This window comes from Procambarus clarkii, chromosome 7, assembly GCF_040958095.1.
Source record: "Procambarus clarkii isolate CNS0578487 chromosome 7, FALCON_Pclarkii_2.0, whole genome shotgun sequence".
In the NCBI taxonomy this organism is placed as follows: domain Eukaryota; kingdom Metazoa; phylum Arthropoda; class Malacostraca; order Decapoda; family Cambaridae; genus Procambarus; species Procambarus clarkii.
Window position 1 is genome coordinate 26,196,086 of NC_091156.1, and position 23,076 is coordinate 26,219,161.

Sequence of the window (23,076 nt, forward strand, 5' to 3'; positions counted from 1 at the left end):
ACACTGTGTGGAGACTGTACACTCTGTGGAGATTGTACACTCTGTGGAGACTGTGTACCGTGTGGAGACTGTACATTGTGTGGAGACTGTACACTCTGTGGAGACTGTACACTGTGTGGAGACTGTACACTCTGTGGAGACTGTGTACCGTGTGGAGACTGTGAACTGTGTGGAGACTGTGTACTGTATGGAGACTGTGTACTCTGTGGAGACTGTACACTCTGTGGAGACTGTGTACTGTGTGGAGACTGTACACTGAGTGGAGACTGTACACTCTGTGGAGACTGTGTACCGTGTGGAGACTGTGAACTGTGTGGAGACTCTGTACTGTATGGAGACTGTGTACTGTGTGGAGACTGTACACTGTGTGGAGACTGTGTACTGTGTGCAGACTGTACACTGTGTGGAGACTGTGTACTGTGTGGAGACTGTACACTGTGTGGAGACTGTACACTGTGTGGAGACTGTACACTGTGTGGAGACTGTACACTGAGTGGAGACTGTACACTCTGTGGAGACTGTGTACTGTATGGAGACTGTGAACTGTGTGGAGACTGTGTACTGTATGGAGACTGTGTACTGTGTGGAGACTGTACACTGTGTGGAGACTGTGTACCGTGTGGAGACTGTACACTATGTGGAGACTGTGTGCTGTGGGGAGACTGTACACTGTGTGGAGAATGTGTACTGTGTGGAGACTGTACACTGTGTGGAGACTGTACACTGTGCGGAGACTGTGTACTGTGTGGAGACTGTACACTGTGTGGAGAATGTGTACTGTGTGGAGAATGTACACTGTGTGGAGACTGTACACTGTGTGGAGACTGTACACCGTGTGGAGACTGTACACTGTGTGGAGAATGTGTACTGTGTGGAGAATGTGTACCGTGTGGAGACTGTACACTGTGTGGAGAATGTGTAATGTGAGGAGACTGTATACTGTGTGGAGACTGTAGACTGTGTGGAGACTGTACACTTTGTGAAGACTGTCCGCTGTGTGGAGACTGTACACTGTGTGGAGACTGTACACTGTGTACTGTGTGGAGACTGTACCCTGTGTGGAGACTGTACACTGTGTGGAGACTGTACACTGTGTGGAGACTGTACACTGTGTGGAGACTGGACACTGTGTGGAGACTGTACACTGTGTGGAGACTGTACACTGTGTGGAGACTACACTGTGTGGAGGCTGTACCCTGTGTGGAGACTGTACCCTGTGTGGAGACTGTACACTGTGTGGAGACTGTACACTGTGTGGAGACTGTACACTGTGTGGAGACTGTATACTGTGTGGAGACTGTGTATTGTGTGGAGACTGTGTACTGTGTGGAGACTGACCACTGTGTGGAGACTGTGTACTGTGTGGAGACTGTACACTGTGTGGAGACTGTACACTGTGTGGAGACTGTACACTGTGTGGAGACTGTGTACCGTGTGGAGACTGTACAGTGTGGAGATTGTACACTGTGTGGAGATTGTACACTGTGTGGAGCCTGTACACTGTGTGGTGACTGTACACTGTGTGGAGACCGTACACTGTGTGGAGACTGTGTACCGTGTGGAGACTGTGTACTGTGTGGCGACTGTACACTGTGTGGAGACTGTGTACTGTGTGGTGACTGTACACTGTGTGGAGACTGTGTACTGTGTTATGACTGTACACTGTGTGGAGACTGTGTACTGTGTGGAGACTGTTCACTGTGTGGTGACTGTGTACTGTGTGCAGACTGTGTACTGTGTGGATACTGTACACTGTGTGGAGACTGTGTACTGTGTGGAGACTGTGTACTGTGTGGAGACTGTACACTGTGTGGAGACTGTACACTCTGTGGAGACTGTACACTCTGTGGAGACTGTACACTCTGTGGAGACTGTACACTCTGTGGAGACTGTGTACTGTGTGGAGACTGTACACTGTGTGAAGACTGTACACTGTGTGGAGACTGTGTACTGTGTGGAGACTGTTCACTGTGTGGTGACTGTGTACTGTGTGGAGACTGTACACTGTGTGGAGACTGTGTACTGTGTGGAGACTGTGTACTGTGTGGAGACTGTACACTGTGTGGAGACTGTACACTGTGTGGAGACTGTACACTGTGTGGAGACTGTATACTGTGGTGAGACTGTGTACTGTGTGGAGACTGTGTACTGTGTGGAGATTGTACACTGTGTGGAGACTGTATACTGCGTTGAGACTGTACACAGTGTGGAGACTGTACATAGTGTGGAGACTGTACACTGTGTGAAGACTGTACACTGTGTGGAGACTGTACACTGTGTGGAGAATGTGTACTGTGTGCAGACTGTACACTGTGTGGAGACTGTACACTGTGTGGAGACTGTACACTGTGTGGAGACTGTACACTGTGTGGAGACTGTACACTGTGTGGAGAATGTGTACTGTGTGCAGACTGTACACTGTGTGGAGACTGTATACTGTGTACCGTGTGGAGACTGTGTACTGTGTGGCGACTGTACACTGTGTGGAGACTGTGCACTGTGTGGAGACTGTACACTGTGAAGACTGTACACTGTGTGGAGACTGTACACTGTGTGGAGAAAGTGTACTGTGTGGAGACTGTGTACCGTGTGGAGACTGTACACTGTGTGGAGCCTGTACAGTCTGTGGAGATTATACACTGTGTGGAGACTGTGTACAGTGTGGAGACTGTACACTGTTTGGAGACTGTACTCTGTGTGGAGACTGTACACTGTGTGGGAGACTGTACACTGTGTGGAGACTGTACACTGTGTGGAGACTGTACACTGTGTGGAGACTGTACACTGTGTGGAGACTGTGTACAATGTGGAGACTGTGTACTCTGTGGCGACTGTGTACCGTGTGGAGACTGTACACTGTGTGGAGACTGTACACTGTGTGGAGACTGTACACTGTGTGGAGACTGTACACTGTGTGGAGAGTGTACACTGTGTGGAGACTGTACACTGTGTGGAGACTGTACACTGTGTGGAGAATGTGTACTGTGTGGAGACTGCGTAAGGGGTGGAGACTGTACACTGTGTGGAGACTGTACACTTTGTGAAGACTGTCCACTGTGTGGAGACTGTACACTGTGTGGAGACTGTACACTGTGTAGAGACTGTACACTGTGTAGAGAATGTGTACTGCGTGGAGACTGTTCACTGTGTGGAGACTGTTCACTGTGTAGTGACTGTGTACTGTGTGGAGATTGTGTACTGTGTGGAGACTGTACACTGTGTGGAGACTGTACACTGTGTGGAGACTGTACACTCTGTGGAGACTGTACACTCTGTGGAGACTGTACACTCTGTGGAGACTGTACACTCTGTGGAGACTGTACACTCTGTGGAGACTGTACACTCTGTGGAGACTGTTCACTCTGTGGAGACTGTGTACTGTGTGCAGACTGTACACTGTGTGGAGACTGTGTACTGTGTGGAGATTGTGCACTGTGTGGAGATTGTGGACTGTGTGGAGACCGTGTACTGTGTGGAGACTGTGCACTGTGTGGAGACTGTGTACTGTGTGGAGACTGTACATTGTGTGGAGACTGTGTACTGTGTTGAGACTGTGTACTGTGTGGACACTGTACACTGTGTGCAGACTGTACACTGTGTGGAGACTGTACACTCTGTGGAGACTGTACACTCTGTGGAGACTGTACACTCTGTGGAGACTGTACACTCTGTGGAGACTGTTCACTGTGTGGTGACTGTGTACTGTGTGCAGACTGTACACTGTGTGGAGACTGTGTACTGTGTGGAGACTGTACACTGTGTGGAGACTGTACACTGTGTGGAGACTGTACACTGTGTGGAAACTGTACACTGTGTGGAGACTGTACACTGTGTAGAGACTGTCGACTGTGTGGAGACTGTATACTGTGTGGACACTGTGTACTGTGTGGAGACTGTGTACTGTGTGGAGACTGCACACTGTGTGGAGACTGCACACTGTGTGGAGACTGTACACTGTGTGGAGACTGTACACTCTGTGGAGACTGTACACTCTGTGGAGACTGTACACTCTGTGGAGACTGTACACTCTGTGGAGACTGTGTACTGTGTGGAGATTGTACACTGTGTGAAGACTGTACACTGTGTGGAGACTGTGTACTGTGTGGAGACTGTTCACTGTGTGGTGACTGTGTACTGTGTGGAGACTGTGTACTGTGTGGAGACTGTGTACTGTGTGGAGACTGTACACTGTGTGGAGACTGTGTACTGTGTGGAGACTGTGTACTGTGTGGAGACTGTGTACTTTGTGGACTGTGTACTGTGTGGAGATTGTACACTGTGTGGAGACTGTATACTGCGTGGAGACTGTACACAGTGTGGAGACTGTACACTGTGTGAAGACTGTACACTGTGTGGAGACTGTACACTGTGTGGAGAATGTGTACTGTTTGCAGACTGTACACTGTGTGGAGACTGTACACTGTGTGGAGACTGTACACTGTGTGGAGACTGTACACTGTGTGGAGACTGTACACTGTGTGGAGAATGTGTACTGTGTGCAGACTGTACACTGTGTGGAGACTGTATACTGTGTTGAGACTGTGTACCGTGTGGAGACTGTGTACTGTGTGGCGACTGTACACTGTGTGGAGACTGTGTACTGTGTGGAGACTGTACACTGTGAAGACTGTACACTGTGTGGAGACTGTACACTGTGTGGAGATTGTACACTGTGTGGAGACTGTACACTGTGTGGAGAATGTGTACAGTGTGGAGACTGTACACTGTGTGGAGACTGTGTACAGTGTGGAGACTGTACACTGTGTGGAGACTGTTCACTGTGTGGAGACTGTTCACTGTGTGGAGACTGTTCACTGTGTGGAGACTGTTCACTGTGTGGAGACTGTACACTGTGGGAGACTGTACACTGTGTGGAAACTGTACACTGTGTGGAGACTGTGTACCATGTGGAGACTGTGTACTCTGTGGCGACTGTGTACCGTGTGAAGACTGTACACTGTGTGGAGACTGTACACTGTGTGGAGACTGTACACTGTGTGGAGACTGTACACTGTGTGGAGACTGTACACTGTGTGGAGACTGTACACTGTGTGGAGACTGTACACTGTGTGGAGACTGTACACAGTGTGGAGACTGTACACTGTGTGAAGACTGTACACTGTGTGGAGACTGTACACTGTGTGGAGAATGTGTACTGTGTGCAGACTGTACACTGTGTGGAGACTGTACACTGTGTGGAGACTGTACACTGTGTGGAGACTGTACACTGTGTGGAGACTGTACACTGTGTGGAGACTGTACACTGTGTGGAGACTGTATACTGTGTTGAGACTGTGTACCGTGTGGAGACTGTGTACTGTGTGGCGACTGTACACTGTGTGGAGACTGTGTACTGTGTGGAGACTGTACACTGTGAAGACTGCACACTGTGTGGAGACTGTACACTGTGTGGAGACTGTACACTGTGTGGAGACTGTACACTGTGTGGAGATTGTACACTGTGTGGAGACTGTACATTGTGTGGAGAATGTGTACAGTGTGGAGACTGTACACTGTGTGGAGACTGTGTACAGTGTGGAGACTGTACACTGTGTGGAGACTGTTCACTGTGTGGAGACTGTTCACTGTGTGGAGACTGTACACTGTGTGGAAACTGTACACTGTGTGGAGACTGTGTACCATGTGGAGACTGTGTACTCTGTGGCGACTGTGTACCGTGTGGAGACTGTACACTGTGTGGAGACTGTACACTGTGTGGAGACTGTACACTGTGTGGAGACTGTACACTGTGTGGAGACTGTACACTGTGTGGAGACTGTATACTCTGTGGCGACTGTGTACCTTGTGGAGACTGTACACTGTGTGGAGACTGTACACTGTGTGGAGACTGTACACTGTGTGGAGACTGTACACTGTGTGGAGACTGTACACTGTGTGGAGACTGTACACTGTGTGGAGACTGTACACTGTGTGGAGACTGTACACTGTGTGAAGACTGTACACTGTGTGAAGACTGTGTTCCGTGTGGAGACTGTACACTGTGTGGAGACTGTACACTGTGATGAGACTGTACACTGTGTGGAGACTGTACACTCTGTGGAGATTGTACACTCTGTGGAGACTGTGTACCGTGTGGAGACTGTACATTGTGTGGAGACTGTACACTCTGTGGAGACTGTACACTGTGTGGAGACTGTACACTCTGTGGAGACTGTGTACCGTGTGGAGACTGTGAACTGTGTGGAGACTGTGTACTGTATGGAGACTGTGTACTCTGTGGAGACTGTACACTCTGTGGAGACTGTGTACTGTGTGGAGACTGTACACTGAGTGGAGACTGTACACTCTGTGGAGACTGTGTACCGTGTGGAGACTGTGAACTGTGTGGAGACTCTGTACTGTATGGAGACTGTGTACTGTGTGGAGACTGTACACTGTGTGGAGACTGTGTACTGTGTGCAGACTGTACACTGTGTGGAGACTGTACACTGTGTGGAGACTGTACACTGTGTGGAGACTGTACACTGAGTGGAGACTGTACACTCTGTGGAGACTGTGTACTGTGTGGAGACTGTGAACTGTGTGGAGACTGTGTACTGTATGGAGACTGTGTACTGTGTGGAGACTGTACACTGTGTGGAGACTGTGTACCGTGTGGAGACTGTACACTATGTGGAGACTGTGTGCTGTGGGGAGACTGTACACTGTGTGGAGAATGTGTACTGTGTGGAGACTGTACACTGTGTGGAGACTGTACACTGTGCCGAGACTGTGTACTGTGTGGAGACTGTACACTGTGTTGAGAATGTGTACTGTGTGGAGAATGTACACTGTGTGGAGACTGTACACTGTGTGGAGACTGTACACCGTGTGGAGAATGTACACTGTGTGGAGAATGTGTACTGTGTGGAGACTGTGTACCGTGTGGAGACTGTACACTGTGTGGAGAATGTGTAATGTGAGGAGACTGTATACTGTGTGGAGACTGTAGACTGTGTGGAGACTGTACACTTTGTGAAGACTGTCCGCTGTGTGGAGACTGTACACTGTGTGGAGACTGTACACTGTGTACTGTGTGGAGACTGTACCCTGTGTGGAGACTGTACACTGTGTGGAGACTGTACACTGTGTGGAGACTGTACACTGTGTGGAGACTGGACACTGTGTGGAGACTGTACACTGTGTGGAGACTGTACACTGTGTGGAGACTACACTGTGTGGAGGCTGTACCCTGTGTGGAGACTGTACCCTGTGTGGAGACTGTACACTGTGTGGAGATTGTACACTGTGTGGAGACTGTACACTGTGTGGAGACTGTATACTGTGTGGAGACTGTGTATTGTGTGGAGACTGTGTACTGTGTGGAGACTGACCACTGTGTGGAGACTGTGTACTGTGTGGAGACTGTACACTGTGTGGAGACTGTACACTGTGTGGAGACTGTACACTGTGTGGAGACTGTGTACCGTGTGGAGACTGTACAGTGTGGAGATTGTACACTGTGTGGAGATTGTACACTGTGTGGAGCCTGTACACTGTGTGGTGACTGTACACTGTGTGGAGACCGTACACTGTGTGGAGACTGTGTACCGTGTGGAGACTGTGTACTGTGTGGCGACTGTACACTGTGTGGAGACTGTGTACTGTGTGGTGACTGTACACTGTTTGGAGACTGTGTACTGTGTGGTGACTGTACACTGTGTGGAGACTGTGTACTGTGTGGAGACTGTTCACTGTGTGGTGACTGTGTACTGTGTGCAGACTGTGTACTGTGTGGAGACTGTACACTGTGTGGAGACTGTGTACTGTGTGGAGACTGTGTACTGTGTGGAGACTGTACACTGTGTGGAGACTGTACACTCTGTGGAGACTGTACACTCTGTGGAGACTGTACACTCTGTGGAGACTGTACACTCTGTGGAGACTGTGTACTGTGTGGAGACTGTACACTGTGTGAAGACTGTACACTGTGTGGAGACTGTGTACTGTGTGGAGACTGTTCACTGTGTGGTGACTGTGTACTGTGTGGAGACTGTACACTGTGTGGAGACTGTGTACTGTGTGGAGACTGTGTACTGTGTGGAGACTACACTGTGTGGAGACTGTACACTGTGTGGAGACTGTATACTGTGGTGAGACTGTGTACTGTGTGGAGACTGTGTACTGTGTGGAGATTGTACACTGTGTGGAGACTGTATACTGCGTTGAGACTGTACACAGTGTGGAGACTGTACATAGTGTGGAGACTGTACACTGTGTGAAGACTGTACACTGTGTGGAGACTGTACACTGTGTGGAGAATGTGTACTGTGTGCAGACTGTACAATGTGTGGAGACTGTACACTGTGTGGAGACTGTACACTGTGTGGAGACTGTACACTGTGTGGAGACTGTACACTGTGTGGAGAATGTGTACTGTGTGCAGACTGTACACTGTGTGGAGACTGTATACTGTGTACCGTGTGGAGACTGTGTACTGTGTGGCGACTGTACACTGTGTGGAGACTGTGCACTGTGTGGAGACTGTACACTGTGAAGACTGTACACTGTGTGGAGACTGTACACTGTGTGGAGAAAGTGTACTGTGTGGAGACTGTGTACCGTGTGGAGACTGTACACTGTGTGGAGCCTGTACAGTCTGTGGAGATTATACACTGTGTGGAGACTGTGTACAGTGTGGAGACTGTACACTGTTTGGAGACTGTACTCTGTGTGGAGACTGTACACTGTGTGGGAGACTGTACACTGTGTGGAGACTGTACACTGTGTGGAGACTGTACACTGTGTGGAGACTGTACACTGTGTGGAGAATGTGTACAATGTGGAGACTGTGTACTCTGTGGCGACTGTGTACCGTGTGGAGACTGTGTACCGTGTGGAGACTGTACACTGTGTGGAGACTGTACACTGTGTGGAGACTGTACACTGTGTGGAGACTGTACACTGTGTGGAGACTGTACACTGTGTGGAGACTGTACACTGTGTGGAGAATGTGTACTGTGTGGAGACTGCGTAAGGGGTGGAGACTGTACACTGTGTGGAGACTGTACACTTTGTGAAGACTGTCCACTGTGTGGAGACTGTACACTGTGTGGAGACTGTACACTGTGTAGAGACTGTACACTGTGTAGAGAATGTGTACTGCGTGGAGACTGTTCACTGTGTGGAGACTGTTCACTGTGTAGTGACTGTGTACTGTGTGGAGATTGTGTACTGTGTGGAGACTGTACACTGTGTGGAGACTGTACACTGTGTGGAGACTGTACACTCTGTGGAGACTGTACACTCTGTGGAGACTGTACACTCTGTGGAGACTGTACACTCTGTGGAGACTGTACACTCTGTGGAGACTGTACACTCTGTGGAGACTGTTCACTCTGTGGAGACTGTGTACTGTGTGCAGACTGTACACTGTGTGGAGACTGTGTACTGTGTGGAGATTGTGCACTGTGTGGAGATTGTGGACTGTGTGGAGACCGTGTACTGTGTGGAGACTGTGCACTGTGTGGAGACTGTGTACTGTGTGGAGACTGTACATTGTGTGGAGACTGTGTACTGTGTTGAGACTGTGTACTGTGTGGACACTGTACACTGTGTGCAGACTGTACACTGTGTGGAGACTGTACACTCTGTGGAGACTGTACACTCTGTGGAGACTGTACACTCTGTGGAGACTGTACACTCTGTGGAGACTGTTCACTGTGTGGTGACTGTGTACTGTGTGCAGACTGTACACTGTGTGGAGACTGTGTACTGTGTGGAGACTGTACACTGTGTGGAGACTGTACACTGTGTGGAGACTGTACACTGTGTGGAAACTGTACACTGTGTGGAGACTGTACACTGTGTAGAGACTGTCGACTGTGTGGAGACTGTATACTGTGTGGACACTGTGTACTGTGTGGAGACTGTGTACTGTGTGGAGACTGCACACTGTGTGGAGACTGCACACTGTGTGGAGACTGTACACTGTGTGGAGACTGTACACTCTGTGGAGACTGTACACTCTGTGGAGACTGTACACTCTGTGGAGACTGTGTACTGTGTGGAGACTGTACACTCTGTGGAGACTGTGTACTGTGTGGAGATTGTACACTGTGTGAAGACTGTACACTGTGTGGAGACTGTGTACTGTGTGGAGACTGTTCACTGTGTGGTGACTGTGTACTGTGTGGAGACTGTGTACTGTGTGGAGACTGTGTACTGTGTGGAGACTGTACACTGTGTGGAGACTGTGTACTGTGTGGAGACTGTGTACTGTGTGGAGACTGTGTACTGTGTGGACTGTGTACTGTGTGGAGATTGTACACTGTGTGGAGACTGTATACTGCGTGGAGACTGTACACAGTGTGGAGACTGTACACTGTGTGAAGACTGTACACTGTGTGGAGACTGTACACTGTGTGGAGAATGTGTACTGTTTGCAGACTGTACACTGTGTGGAGACTGTACACTGTGTGGAGACTGTACACTGTGTGGAGACTGTACACTGTGTGGAGACTGTACACTGTGTGGAGAATGTGTACTGTGTGCAGACTGTACACTGTGTGGAGACTGTATACTGTGTTGAGACTGTGTACCGTGTGGAGACTGTGTACTGTGTGGCGACTGTACACTGTGTGGAGACTGTGTACTGTGTGGAGACTGTACACTGTGAAGACTGTACACTGTGTGGAGACTGTACACTGTGTGGAGATTGTACACTGTGTGGAGACTGTACACTGTGTGGAGAATGTGTACAGTGTGGAGACTGTACACTGTGTGGAGACTGTGTACAGTGTGGAGACTGTACACTGTGTGGAGACTGTTCACTGTGTGGAGACTGTTCACTGTGTGGAGACTGTTCACTGTGTGGAGACTGTACACTGTGGGAGACTATACACTGTGTGGAAACTGTACACTGTGTGGAGACTGTGTACCATGTGGAGACTGTGTACTCTGTGGCGACTGTGTACCGTGTGGAGACTGTACACTGTGTGGAGACTGTACACTGTGTGGAGACTGTACACTGTGTGGAGACTGTACACTGTGTGGAGACTGTACACTGTGTGGAGACTGTACACTGTGTGGAGACTGTACACTGTGTGGAGACTGTACACTGTGTGGAGACTGTACACTGTGTGAAGACTGTGTTCCGTGTGCAGACTGTACACTGTGTGGAGACTGTACACTGTGATGAGACTGTACACTGTGTGGAGACTGTACACTCTGTGGAGATTGTACACTCTGTGCAGACTGTGTACCGTGTGGAGACTGTACATTGTGTGGAGACTGTGTACCGTGTGGAGACTGTGAACTGTGTGGAGACTGTGTACTGTATGGAGACTGTGTACTCTGTGGAGACTGTACACTCTGTGGAGACTGTGTACTGTGTGGAGACTGTACACTGAGTGGAGACTGTACACTCTGTTGAGACTGTGTACCGTGTGGAGACTGTTCACTGTGTGGTGACTGTGTACTGTGTGCAGACTGTACACTGTGTGGAGACTGTGTACTGTGTGGAGACTGTGTACTGTGTGGAGACTGTACACTGTGTGGAGACTGTACACTGTGTGGAGACTGTACACTGTGTGGAAACTGTACACTGTGTGGAGACTGTACACTGTGTGGAGACTGTCGACTGTGTGGATACTGTATACTGTGTGGAGACTGTGTACTGTGTGGAGACTGTGTACTGTGTGGAGACTGCACACTGTGTGGAGACTGCACACTGTGTGGAGACTGTACACTCTGTGGAGACTGTACACTCTGTGGAGACTGTACACTCTGTGGAGACTGTACACTCTGTGGAGACTGTACACTCTGTGGAGACTGTACACTCTGTGGAGACTGTGTACTGTGTGGAGACTGTATACTGTGTGAAGACTGTACACAGTGTGGAGACTGTGTAATGTGTGGAGACTGTTCACTGTGTGGTGACTGTACACTCTGTGGAGACTGTACACTGTGTGGAGACTGTACACTCTGTGGAGACTGTACACTGTGTGGAGACTGTACACTGTGTGGAGACTGTATACTGTGGTGAGACTGTGTACTGTGTGGAGACTGTGTACTGTGTGGAGATTGTACACTGTGTGGAGACTGTATACTGCGTGGAGACTGTACACAGTGTGGAGACTGTACACTGTGTGAAGACTGTACTATGTGTGGAGACTGTACACTGTGTGGAGAATGTGTACTGTGTGCAGACTGTACACTGTGTGGAGACTGTACACTGTGTGGAGACTGTACACTGTGTGGAGACTGTACACTGTGTGGAGACTGTACACTGTGTGGAGACTGTACACTGTGTGGAGACTGTACACTGTGTGGAGACTGTATACTGTGTTGAGACTGTGTACCGTGTGGAGACTGTGTACTGTGTGGCGACTGTACACTGTGTGGAGACTGTGTACTGTGTGGAGACTGTACACTGTGAAGACTGTACATTGTGTGGAGACTGTACACTGTGTGGAGACTGTACACTGTGTGGAGACTGTACACTGTGTGGAGATTGTACACTGTGTGGAGACTGTACACTGTGTGCAGAATGTGTACAGTGTGGAGACTGTACACTGTGTGGAGACTGTGTACAGTGTGGAGACTGTACACTGTGTGGAGACTGTTCACTGTGTGGAGACTGTTCACTGTGTGGAGACTGTTCACTGTGTGGAGACTGTTCACTGTGTGGAGACTGTTCACTGTGTGGGAGACTGTACACTGTGTGGAAACTGTACACTGTGTGGAGACTGTGTACCATGTGGAGACTGTGTACTCTGTGGCGACTGTGTACCGTGTGGAGATTGTACACTGTGTGGAGACTGTACACTGTGTGGAGACTGTACACTGTGTGGAGACTGTGTACCATGTGGAGACTGTGTACTCTGTGGCGACTGTGTACCGTGTGGAGATTGTACACTGTGTGGAGACTGTACACTGTGTGGAGACTGTACACTGTGTGGAGACTGTACTGTGTGGAGACTGTACACTGTGTGGAGACTGTACACTGTGTGGAGACTGTACACTGTGTGGAGACTGTACACTGTGTGGAGACTGTACACTGTGTGGAGACTGTACACTGTGTGAAGACTGTACACTGTGTGAAGACTGTGTTCCGTGTGGAGACTGTACACTGTGTGGAGACTGTACACTGTGATGAGACTGTACACTGTGTGGATACTGTACACTATGTGGAGATTGTACACTCTGTGGAGACTGTGTACCGTGTGGAGACTGTACATTGTGTGGAGACTGTACACTCTGTGGAGACTGTACACTGTGTGGATACTGTACACTCTGTGGAGACTGTGTACCGTGTGGAGACTGTGAACTGTGTGGAGACTGTGAACTGTATGGAGACTGTGTACTCTGTGGAGACTTTACACTCTGTGGAGACTGTGTACTGTGTGGAGACTGTACACTGAGTGGAGACTGTACACTCTGTGGAGACTGTGTACCGTGTGGAGACTGTGAACTGTGTGGAGACTCTGTACTGTATGGAGACTGTGTACTGTGTGGAGACTGTACACTGTGTGGAGACTGTGTACTGTGTGCAGACTGTACACTGAGTGGAGACTGTACACTCTGTGGAGACTGTGTACTGTGTGGAGACTGTGAACTGTGTGGAGACTGTGTACTGTATGGAGACTGTGTACTGTGTGGAGACTGTACACTGTGTGGAGACTGTGTACCGTGTGGAGACTGTACACTATGTGGAGACTGTGTACTGTGAAGAGACTGTACACTGTGTGGAGAATGTGTACTGTGTGGAGACTGTACACTGTGTGGAGACTGTACACTCTGTGGAGACTGTACCGTGTGGAGACTGTACACTGTGTGGAGACTGTACATTGTGCGGAGACTGTGTACTGTGTGGAGACTGTACACTGTGTGGAGAATGTGTACTGTGTGGAGACTGTACACTATGTGGAGACTGTACACTGTGTGGAGACTGTACACTCTGGAGACTGTACCGTGTGGAGACTGTACACTGTGTGGAGACTGTACACAGTGCGGAGACTGTGTACTGTGTGGAGACTGTACACTGTGTGGAGAATGTGTACTGTGTGGAGACTGTACACTGTGTGGAGACTGTACACTGTGTGGAGACTGTACACTGTGTGGAGACTGTACACTGTGTGGAGACTGTGTACCGTGTGGAGACTGTACACTGTGTGGAGAATGTGTAATGTGAGGAGACTGTATACTGTGTGGAGACTGTACACTGTGTGGAGACTGTACACTTTGTGAAGACTGTCCGCTGTGTGGAGACTGTACACTGTGTGGAGACTGTACCCTGTGTGGAGACTGTACACTGTGTGGAGACTGTACACTGTGTGGAGACTGTACACTGTGTGGAGACTGTACACTGTGTGGAGACTGTACACTGTGTGGAGACTGTACACTGTGTGGAGACTACACTGTGTTGAGGCTGTACCCTGTGTGGAGACTGTACCCTGTGTGGAGACTGTACACTGTGTGGAGACTGTACACTATGTGGAGACTGTATACTGTGTGGAGACTGTGTACTGTGTGGAGACTGTGTACTGTGTGGAGACTGACCACTGTGTGGAGACTGTGTACAGTGTGGAGACTGTACACTGTGTGGAGACTGTACACTGTGTGGAGACTGTACACTGTGTGGAGACTGTACACTGTGTGGAGACTACACACTGTGTGGAGATTGTACACTGTGTGGAGAATGTGTACTGTGTGGAGCCTGTACACTGTGTGGTGACTGTACACTGTGTGGAGACCGTACACAGTGGTCAGACTGTGTACCGTGTGGAGACTGTACACTGTGTGGAGATTGTACACTGTGTGGAGACTGTGTACTGTGTGGAGCCTGTACACTGTGTGGTGACTGTACACTGTGTGGAGACCGTACACTGTGTGGAGACTGTGTACCGTGTGGAGACTGTGTACTGTGTGGCGACTGTACACTGTGTGGAGACTGTGTACTGTGTGGTGACTGTGTACCGTGTGGAGACTGTACACTGTGTGGAGACTGTACACTGTGGAGACTGTAAACTGTGTGGAGACTGTACACTGTGTGGAGACTGTGTACCGTGTAGAGACTGTACATTGTGTGGAAACTGTGTACCGTGTGGAGACTGTGTACTGTGTGGAGACTGTACACTGTGTGGAGACTGTACACTGTGTGGAGACTGTGTACCGTGTGGAGACTGTGTACTGTGTGGAGACTGTACACCGTGTGGAGACTGTGTACTGTGTGGAGACTGTACACTGTGTGGAGACTGTACACTGTGTGGAGACTGTGTACCGTGTGGAGACTGTGTACTGTGTGGAGACTGTGTACCGTGTGGAGACTGTGTACCGTGTGGAGACTGTGTACCGTGTGGAGACTGTACACTGTGTGGAGACTGTACACTGTGTGGAGACTGTACACTGTGTGGAGACTGTACACTGTGTGGAGACTGTACACTGTGTGGAGACTGCACACTGTGTGGAGACTGTACAAGGTGTGGAGACTGTACACTGTGTGGAGACTGTACAAGGTGTGGAGACTGTACAAGGTGTGGAGACTGTACAAGGTGTGGAGACTGTGTACCGTGTGGAGACTGTACACTGTGTGGAGACTGTGCACCGTGTGGAGACTATGTACTGTGTGTAGACTGTGTACTGTATGGAGACTGTACACTGTGTGAAGAATGTGTACTGTGTGGAGACTGCACACTGTGTGGAGACTGTACACTGTGCGGAGACTGTGTACTGTGTGGAGACTGTACACTGTGTGGAGAATGTGTACTGTGTGGAGACTGTACACTGTGTGGAGACTGTACACTGTGTGGAGACTGTACACTGTGTGGATACTGTACACTGTGTGGAGACTGCGTAAGGGGTGGAGACTGCGTAAGGGGTGGAGACTGTACACTGTGTGGAGACTGTACACTGTGTGGAGACTGTACACTGTGTGGAGACTGTACAATGTGTGGAGACTGTACACTGTGTGGAGACTGTACACTGTGTGGAGACTGTACACTGTGTGGAGAATGTGTACCGTGTGGAGACTGTACACTGTGTGGAGACTGTACACTGTGTGGAGACTGTACACTGTGTGGAGACTGTACACTGTGTGGAGACTGTACACTGTGTGGAGACTGTACACTGTGTGGAGACTGTACACTGTGTGGAGACTGTACACTGTGTGGAGACTGTACACTGCGTGGAGAATGTGTACTGTGTGGAGACTGCGTAAGGGGTGGAGACTGTACACTGTGTGGAGACTGTACACTTTGTGAAGACTGTCCACTGTGTGGAGACTGTACACTGTGTGGAGACTGTACACTGTGTAGAGACTGCGTACTGCGTGGAGACTGTTCACTGTGTGGAGACTGTTCACTGTGTAGTGACTGTGTACTGTGTGGAGATTGTGTACTGTGTGGAGACTGTACACTGTGTGGAGACTGTACACTGTGTGGAGACTGTACACTGTGTGGAGACTGTACACTCTGTGGAGACTGTACACTCTGTGGAGACTGTACACTCTGTGGAGACTGTACACTCTGTGGAGACTGTTCACTGTGTGGTGACTGTGTACTGTGTGCACACTGTACACTGTGTGGAGACTGTGTACTGTGTGGAGATTGTGCACTGTGTGGAGATTGTGGACTGTGTGGAGACCGTGTACTGTGTGGAGACTGTGCACTGTGTGGAGACTGTGTACTGTGTGGAGACTGTACATTGTGTGGAGACTGTGTACTGTGTTGAGACTGTGTACTGTGTGGACACTGTACACTGTGTGCAGACTGTACACTGTGTGGAGACTGTATACTGTGGTGAGACTGTGTACTGTCGTGGAGACTGTGTACTGTGTGGAGATTGTACACTGTGTGAAGACTGTATACTGCGTGGAGACTGTACACAGTGTGGAGACTGTACACTGTGTGAAGACTGTACACTGTGTGGAGACTGTACACTGTGTGGAGAATGTGTACTGTGTGCAGACTGTACACTGTGTGGAGACTGTACACTGTGTGGATACTGTACACTGTGTGGAGACTGTACACTGTGTGGAGACTGTACACTGTGTGGAGACTGTACACTGTGTGGAGACTGTATACTGTGTTGAGACTGTGTACCGTGTGGAGACTGTGTACTGTGTGGCGACTGTACACTGTGTGGAGACTGTGTACTGTGTGGAGACTGTACACTGTGAAGACTGTACATTGTGTGGAGACTGTACACTGTGTGGAGACTGTACACTTTGTGAAGACTGTCCGCTGTGTGGAGACTGTACACTGTGTGGAGACTGTACACTGTGTACTGTGTGGAGACTGTACCCTGTGTGGAGACTGTACACTGTGTGGAGACTGTACACTGTGTGGAGACTGTACACTGTGTGGAGACTGTACACTGTGTGGAGACTGTACACTGTGTGGAGACTACACTGTGTGGAGGCTGTACCCTGTGTGGAGACTGTACCCTGTGTGGAGACTGTACACTGTGTGGAGACTGTACACTGTGTGGAGACTGTATACTGTGTGGAGACTGTGTACTGTGTGGAGACTGTGTACTGTGTGGAGACTGACCACTGTGTGGAGACTGTGTGCTGTGTGGAGACTGTACACTGTGTGGAGACTGTACACTGTGTGGAGACTGTACACTGTGTGGAGACTGTACACTGTGTGGAGACTACACACTGTGTGGAGATTGTACACTGTGTGGAGAATGTGTACTGTGTGGAGCCTGTACACTGTGTGGTGACTGTACACTGTGTGGAGACCGTACACAGTGGTCAGACTGTGTACCGTGTGGAGACTGTACACTGTGTGGAGATTGTACACTGTGTGGAGACTGTGTACTGTGTGGTGACTGTACACTGTGTGGAGACCGTACACTGTGTGGAGACTGTGTACCGTGTGGAGACTGTGTACTGTGTGGCGACTGTACACTGTGTGGAGACTGTGTACTGTGTGGTGACTGTGTACCGTGTGGAGACTGTACACTGTGTGGAGACTGTACACTGTGGAGACTGTAAACTGTGTGGAGACTGTACACTGTGTGGAGACTGTGTACCGTGTAGAGACTGTACACTGTGTGGAAACTGTGTACCGTGTGGAGACTGTGTACTGTGTGGAGACTGTACACTGTGTGGAGACTGTACACTGTGTGGAGACTGTGTACCGTGTGGAGACTGTGTACTGTGTGGAGACTGTACACCGTGTGGAGACTGTGTACTGTGTGGAGACTGTACACTGTGTGGAGACTGTACACTGTGTGGAGACTGTGTACCGTGTGGAGACTGTGAACTGTGTGGAGACTGTGTACCGTGTGGAGACTGTGTACCGTGTGGAGACTGTGTACCGTGTGGAGACTGTACACTGTGTGGAGACTGTACACTGTGTGGAGACTGTACATTGTGTGGAGACTGTACACTGTGTGGAGACTGTACACTGTGTGGAGACTGTACACTGTGTGGAGACTGTACAAGGTGTGGAGACTGTACACTGTGTGGAGTCTGTACAAGGTGTGGAGACTGTACAAGGTGTGGAGACTGTACAAGGTGTGGAGACTGTGTACCGTGTGGAGACTGTACACTGTGTGGAGACTGTGCACCGTGTGGAGACTATGTACTGTGTGTAGACTGTGTACTGTATGGAGACTGTACACTGTGTGAAGAATGTGTACTGTGTGGAGACTGCACACTGTGTGGAGACTGTACACTGTGCGGAGACTGTGTACTGTGTGGAGACTGTACACTGTGTGGAGAATGTGTACTGTGTGGAGACTGTACACTGTGTGGAGACTGTACACTGTGTGGAGACTGTACACTGTGTGGAGACTGCGTAAGGGGTGGAGACTGTACACTGTGTGGAGACTGTACACTGTGTGGAGACTGTACACTGTGTGGAGACTGTACACTGTGTGGAGACTGTACACTGTGTGGAGACTGTACACTGTGTGGAGACTGTGTACCGTGTGGAGACTGTGTACCGTGTGGAGACTGTGTACCGTGTGGAGACTGTACACTGTGTGGAGACTGTACACTGTGTGGAGACTGTACACTGTGTGGAGACTGTACACTGTGTGGAGACTGTACACTGTGTGGAGACTGTACACTGTGAGGAGACTGTACACTGTGTGGAGAATGTGTACTGTGTGGAGACTGCGTAAGGGGTGGAGACTGTACACTGTGTGGAGACTGTACACTTTGTGAAGACTGTCCACTGTGTGGAGACTGTACACTGTGTGGAGACTGTACACTGTGTAGAGACTGCGTACTGCGTGGAGACTGTTCACTGTGTGGAGACTGTTCACTGTGTAGTGACTGTGTACTGTGTGGAGATTGTGTACTGTGTGGAGACTGTACACTGTGTGGAGACTGTACACTGTGTGGAGACTGTACACTGTGTGGAGACTGTACACTCTGTGGAGACTGTACACTCTGTGGAGAGTGTACACTCTGTGGAGACTGTACACTCTGTGGAGACTGTTCACTGTGTGGTGACTGTGTACTGTGTGCAGACTGTACACTGTGCGGAGACTGTGTACTGTGTGGAGATTGTGCACTGTGTGGAGATTGTGGACTGTGTGGAGACCGTGTACTGTGTGGAGACTGTGCACTGTGTGGAGACTGTGTACTGTGTGGAGACTGTACATTGTGTGGAGACTGTGTACTGTGTTGAGACTGTGTACTGTGTGGACACTGTACACTGTGTGCAGACTGTACACTGTGTGGAGACTGTACACTCTGTGGAGACTGTACACTCTGTGGAGACTGTACACTCTGTGGAGACTGTACACTCTGTGGAGACTGTACACTCTGTGGAGACTGTTCACTGTGTGGTGACTGTGTACTGTGTGCAGACTGTACACTGTGTGGAGACTGTGTACTGTGTGGAGACTGTGTACTGTGTGGAGACTGTACACTGTGTGGAGACTGTACACTGTGTGGAGACTGTAAACTGTGTGGAAACTGTACACTGTGTGGAGACTGTACACTGTGTAGAGACTGTCGACTGTGTGGAGACTGTATACTGTGTCGACACTGTGTACTGTGTGGAGACTGTGTACTGTGTGGAGACTGCACACTGTGTGGAGACTGCACACTGTGTGGAGACTGTACACTGTGTGGAGACTGTACACTCTGTGGAGACTGTACACTCTGTGGAGACTGTACACTCTGTGGAGACTGTACACTCTGTGGAGACTGTGTACTGTGTGGAGACTGTACACTGTGTGAAGACTGTACACTGTGTGGAGACTGTGTACTGTGTGGAGACTGTTCACTGTGTGGTGACTGTGTACTGTGTGCAGACTGTGTACTGTGTGGAGACTGTACACTGTGTGGAGACTGTGTACTGTGTGGAGACTGTGTACTGTGTGGAGACTGTACACTGTGTGGAGACTGTACACTGTGTGGAGACTGTACACTGTGTGGAGACTGTATACTGTGGTGAGACTGTGTACTGTGTGGAGACTGTGTACTGTGTGGAGATTGTACACTGTGTGGAGACTGTATACTGCGTGGAGACTGTACACAGTGTGGAGACTGTACACTGTGTGAAGACTGTACACTGTGTGGAGACTGTACACTGTGTGGAGAATGTGTACTGTGTGCAGACTGTACACTGTGTGGAGACTGTACACTGTGTGGAGACTGTACACTGTGTTGAGACTGTACACTGTGTGGAGACTGTACACTGTGTGGAGACTGTACACTGTGTGGAGAATGTGTACTGTGTGCAGACTGTACACTGTGTGGAGACTGTATACTGTGTTGAGACTGTGTACCGTGTGGAGACTGTGTACTGTGTGGCGACTGTACACTGTGTGGAGATTGTACACTGTGTGGAGACTGTACACTGTGTGAAGAATGTGTACAGTGTGGAGACTGTACACTGTGTGGAGACTGTGTACAGTGTGGAGACTGTACACTGTGTGGAGACTGTTCACTGTGTGGAGACTGTTCACTGTGTGGAGACTGTTCACTGTGTGGAGACTGTTCACTGTGTGGAGACTGTACACTGTGTGGGAGACTGTACACTGTGTGGAAACTGTACACTGTGTGGAGACTGTGTACCATGTGGAGACTGTGTACTCTGTGGCGACTGTGTACACTGTGTGGAGACTGTACACTGTGTGGAGACTGTACACTGTGTGGAGACTGTACACTGTGTGGAGAATGTACACTGTGTGGAGACTGTGTTCCGTGTGGAGACTGTACACTGTGTGGAGACTGTACACTGTGATGAGACTGTACACTGTGTGGAGACTGTACACTTTGTGGAGACTGTACACTCTGTGCAGACTGTGTACCGTGTGGAGACTGTACATTGTGTGGAGACTGTGTACCGTGTGGAGACTGTGAACTGTGTGGAGACTGTGTTCTGTATGGAGACTGTGTACTCTGTGGAGACTGTACACTCTGAGGAGACTGTGTACTGTGTGGAGACTGTACACTGAGTGGAGACTGTACACTCTGTTGAGACTGTGTACCGTGTGGAGACTGTTCACTGTGTGGTGACTGTGTACTGTGTGCAGACTGTACACTGTGTGGAGACTGTGTACTGTGTGGAGACTGTGTACTGTGTGGAGACTGTACACTGTGTGGAGACTGTACACTGTGTGGAGACTGTACACTTTGTGGAGACTGTACACTGTGTGGAAATTGTACACTGTGTGGAGACTGTACACTGTGTGGAGACTGTCGACTGTGTGGATACTGTATACTGTGTGGACACTGTGTACTGTGTGGAGACTGTGTACTGTGTGGAGACTGCACACTGTGTGGAGACTGCACACTGTGTGGAGACTGTACACTGTGTGGAGACTGTACACTGTGTGGAGACTGTACACTCTGTGGAGACTGTACACTCTGTGGAGACTGTACACTCTGTGGAGACTGTACACTCTGTGGAGACTGTGTACTGTGTGGAGACTGTACACTGTGTGAAGACTGTACACAGTGTGGAGACTGTGTACTGTGTGGAGACTGTTCACTGTGTGGTGACTGTGTACTGTGTGCAGACTGTGTACTGTGTGGAGACTGTACACTGTGTGGAGACTGTTTACTGTGTGGAGACTGTGTACTGTGTGGAGACTGTACACTGTGTGGAGACTGTACACTGTGTGGAGACTGTACACTGTGTGGAGACTGTACACTGTGTGGAGACTGTACACTGTGTGGAGACTGTATACTGTGGTGAGACTGTGTACTGTGTGGAGACTGTGTACTGTGTGGAGATTGTACACTGTGTGAAGACTGTATACTGCGTGGAGACTGTACACAGTGTGGAGACTGTACACTGTGTGAAGACTCAGCACTGTGTGGAGACTGTACACTGTGTGGAGAATGTGTACTGTGTGCAGACTGTACACTGTGTGGAGACTGTACACTGTGTGGATACTGTACACTGTGTGGAGACTGTACACTGTGTGGAGACTGTACACTGTGTGGAGACTGTACACTGTGTGGAGACTGTACACTGTGTGGAGACTGTATACTGTGTTGAGACTGTGTACCGTGTGGAGACTGTGTACTGTGTGGCGACTGTACACTGTGTGGAGACTGTGTACTGTGTGGAGACTGTACACTGTGAAGACTGTACATTGTGTGGAGACTGTACACTGTGTGGAGACTGTACACTGTGTGGAGACTGTACACTGTGTGGAGATTGTACACTGTGTGGAGACTGTACACTGTGTGGAGAATGTGTACAGTGTGGAGACGGTACACTGTGTGGAGACTGTGTACAGTGTGGTGACTGTACACTGTGTGGAGACTGTTCACTGTGTGGAGACTGTTCACTGTGTGGAGACTGTTCACTGTGTGGAGACTGTTCACAGTGTGGGAGACTGTACACTGTGTGGAAACTGTACACTGTGTGGAGACTGTGTACCATGTGGAGACTGTGTACTCTGTGGCGACTGTGTACCGTGTGGAGATTGTACACTGTGTGGAGACTGTACACTGTGTGGAGACTGTACACTGTGTGGAGACTGTACACTGTGTGGAGACTGTACACTGTGTGGAGACTGTACACTGTGTGGAGACTGTACACTGTGTGGAGACTGTACACTGTGTGGAGACTGTACACTGTGTGAAGACTGTACACTGTGTGAAGACTGTATTCCGTGTGGAGACTGTACACTGTGTGGAGACTGTACACT

At 49.6% G+C, this 23,076-nt stretch overlaps 1 protein-coding gene across 1 annotated transcript in view; it reads left to right on the top strand.

The window, feature by feature from the left end:
• The window catches only part of LOC138357325 (uncharacterized), a 909,843-nt gene that overhangs the window by 286,842 nt on the left and 599,925 nt on the right, over positions 1 to 23,076 (top strand). The gene's annotated exons all lie outside the window — the stretch shown is intronic.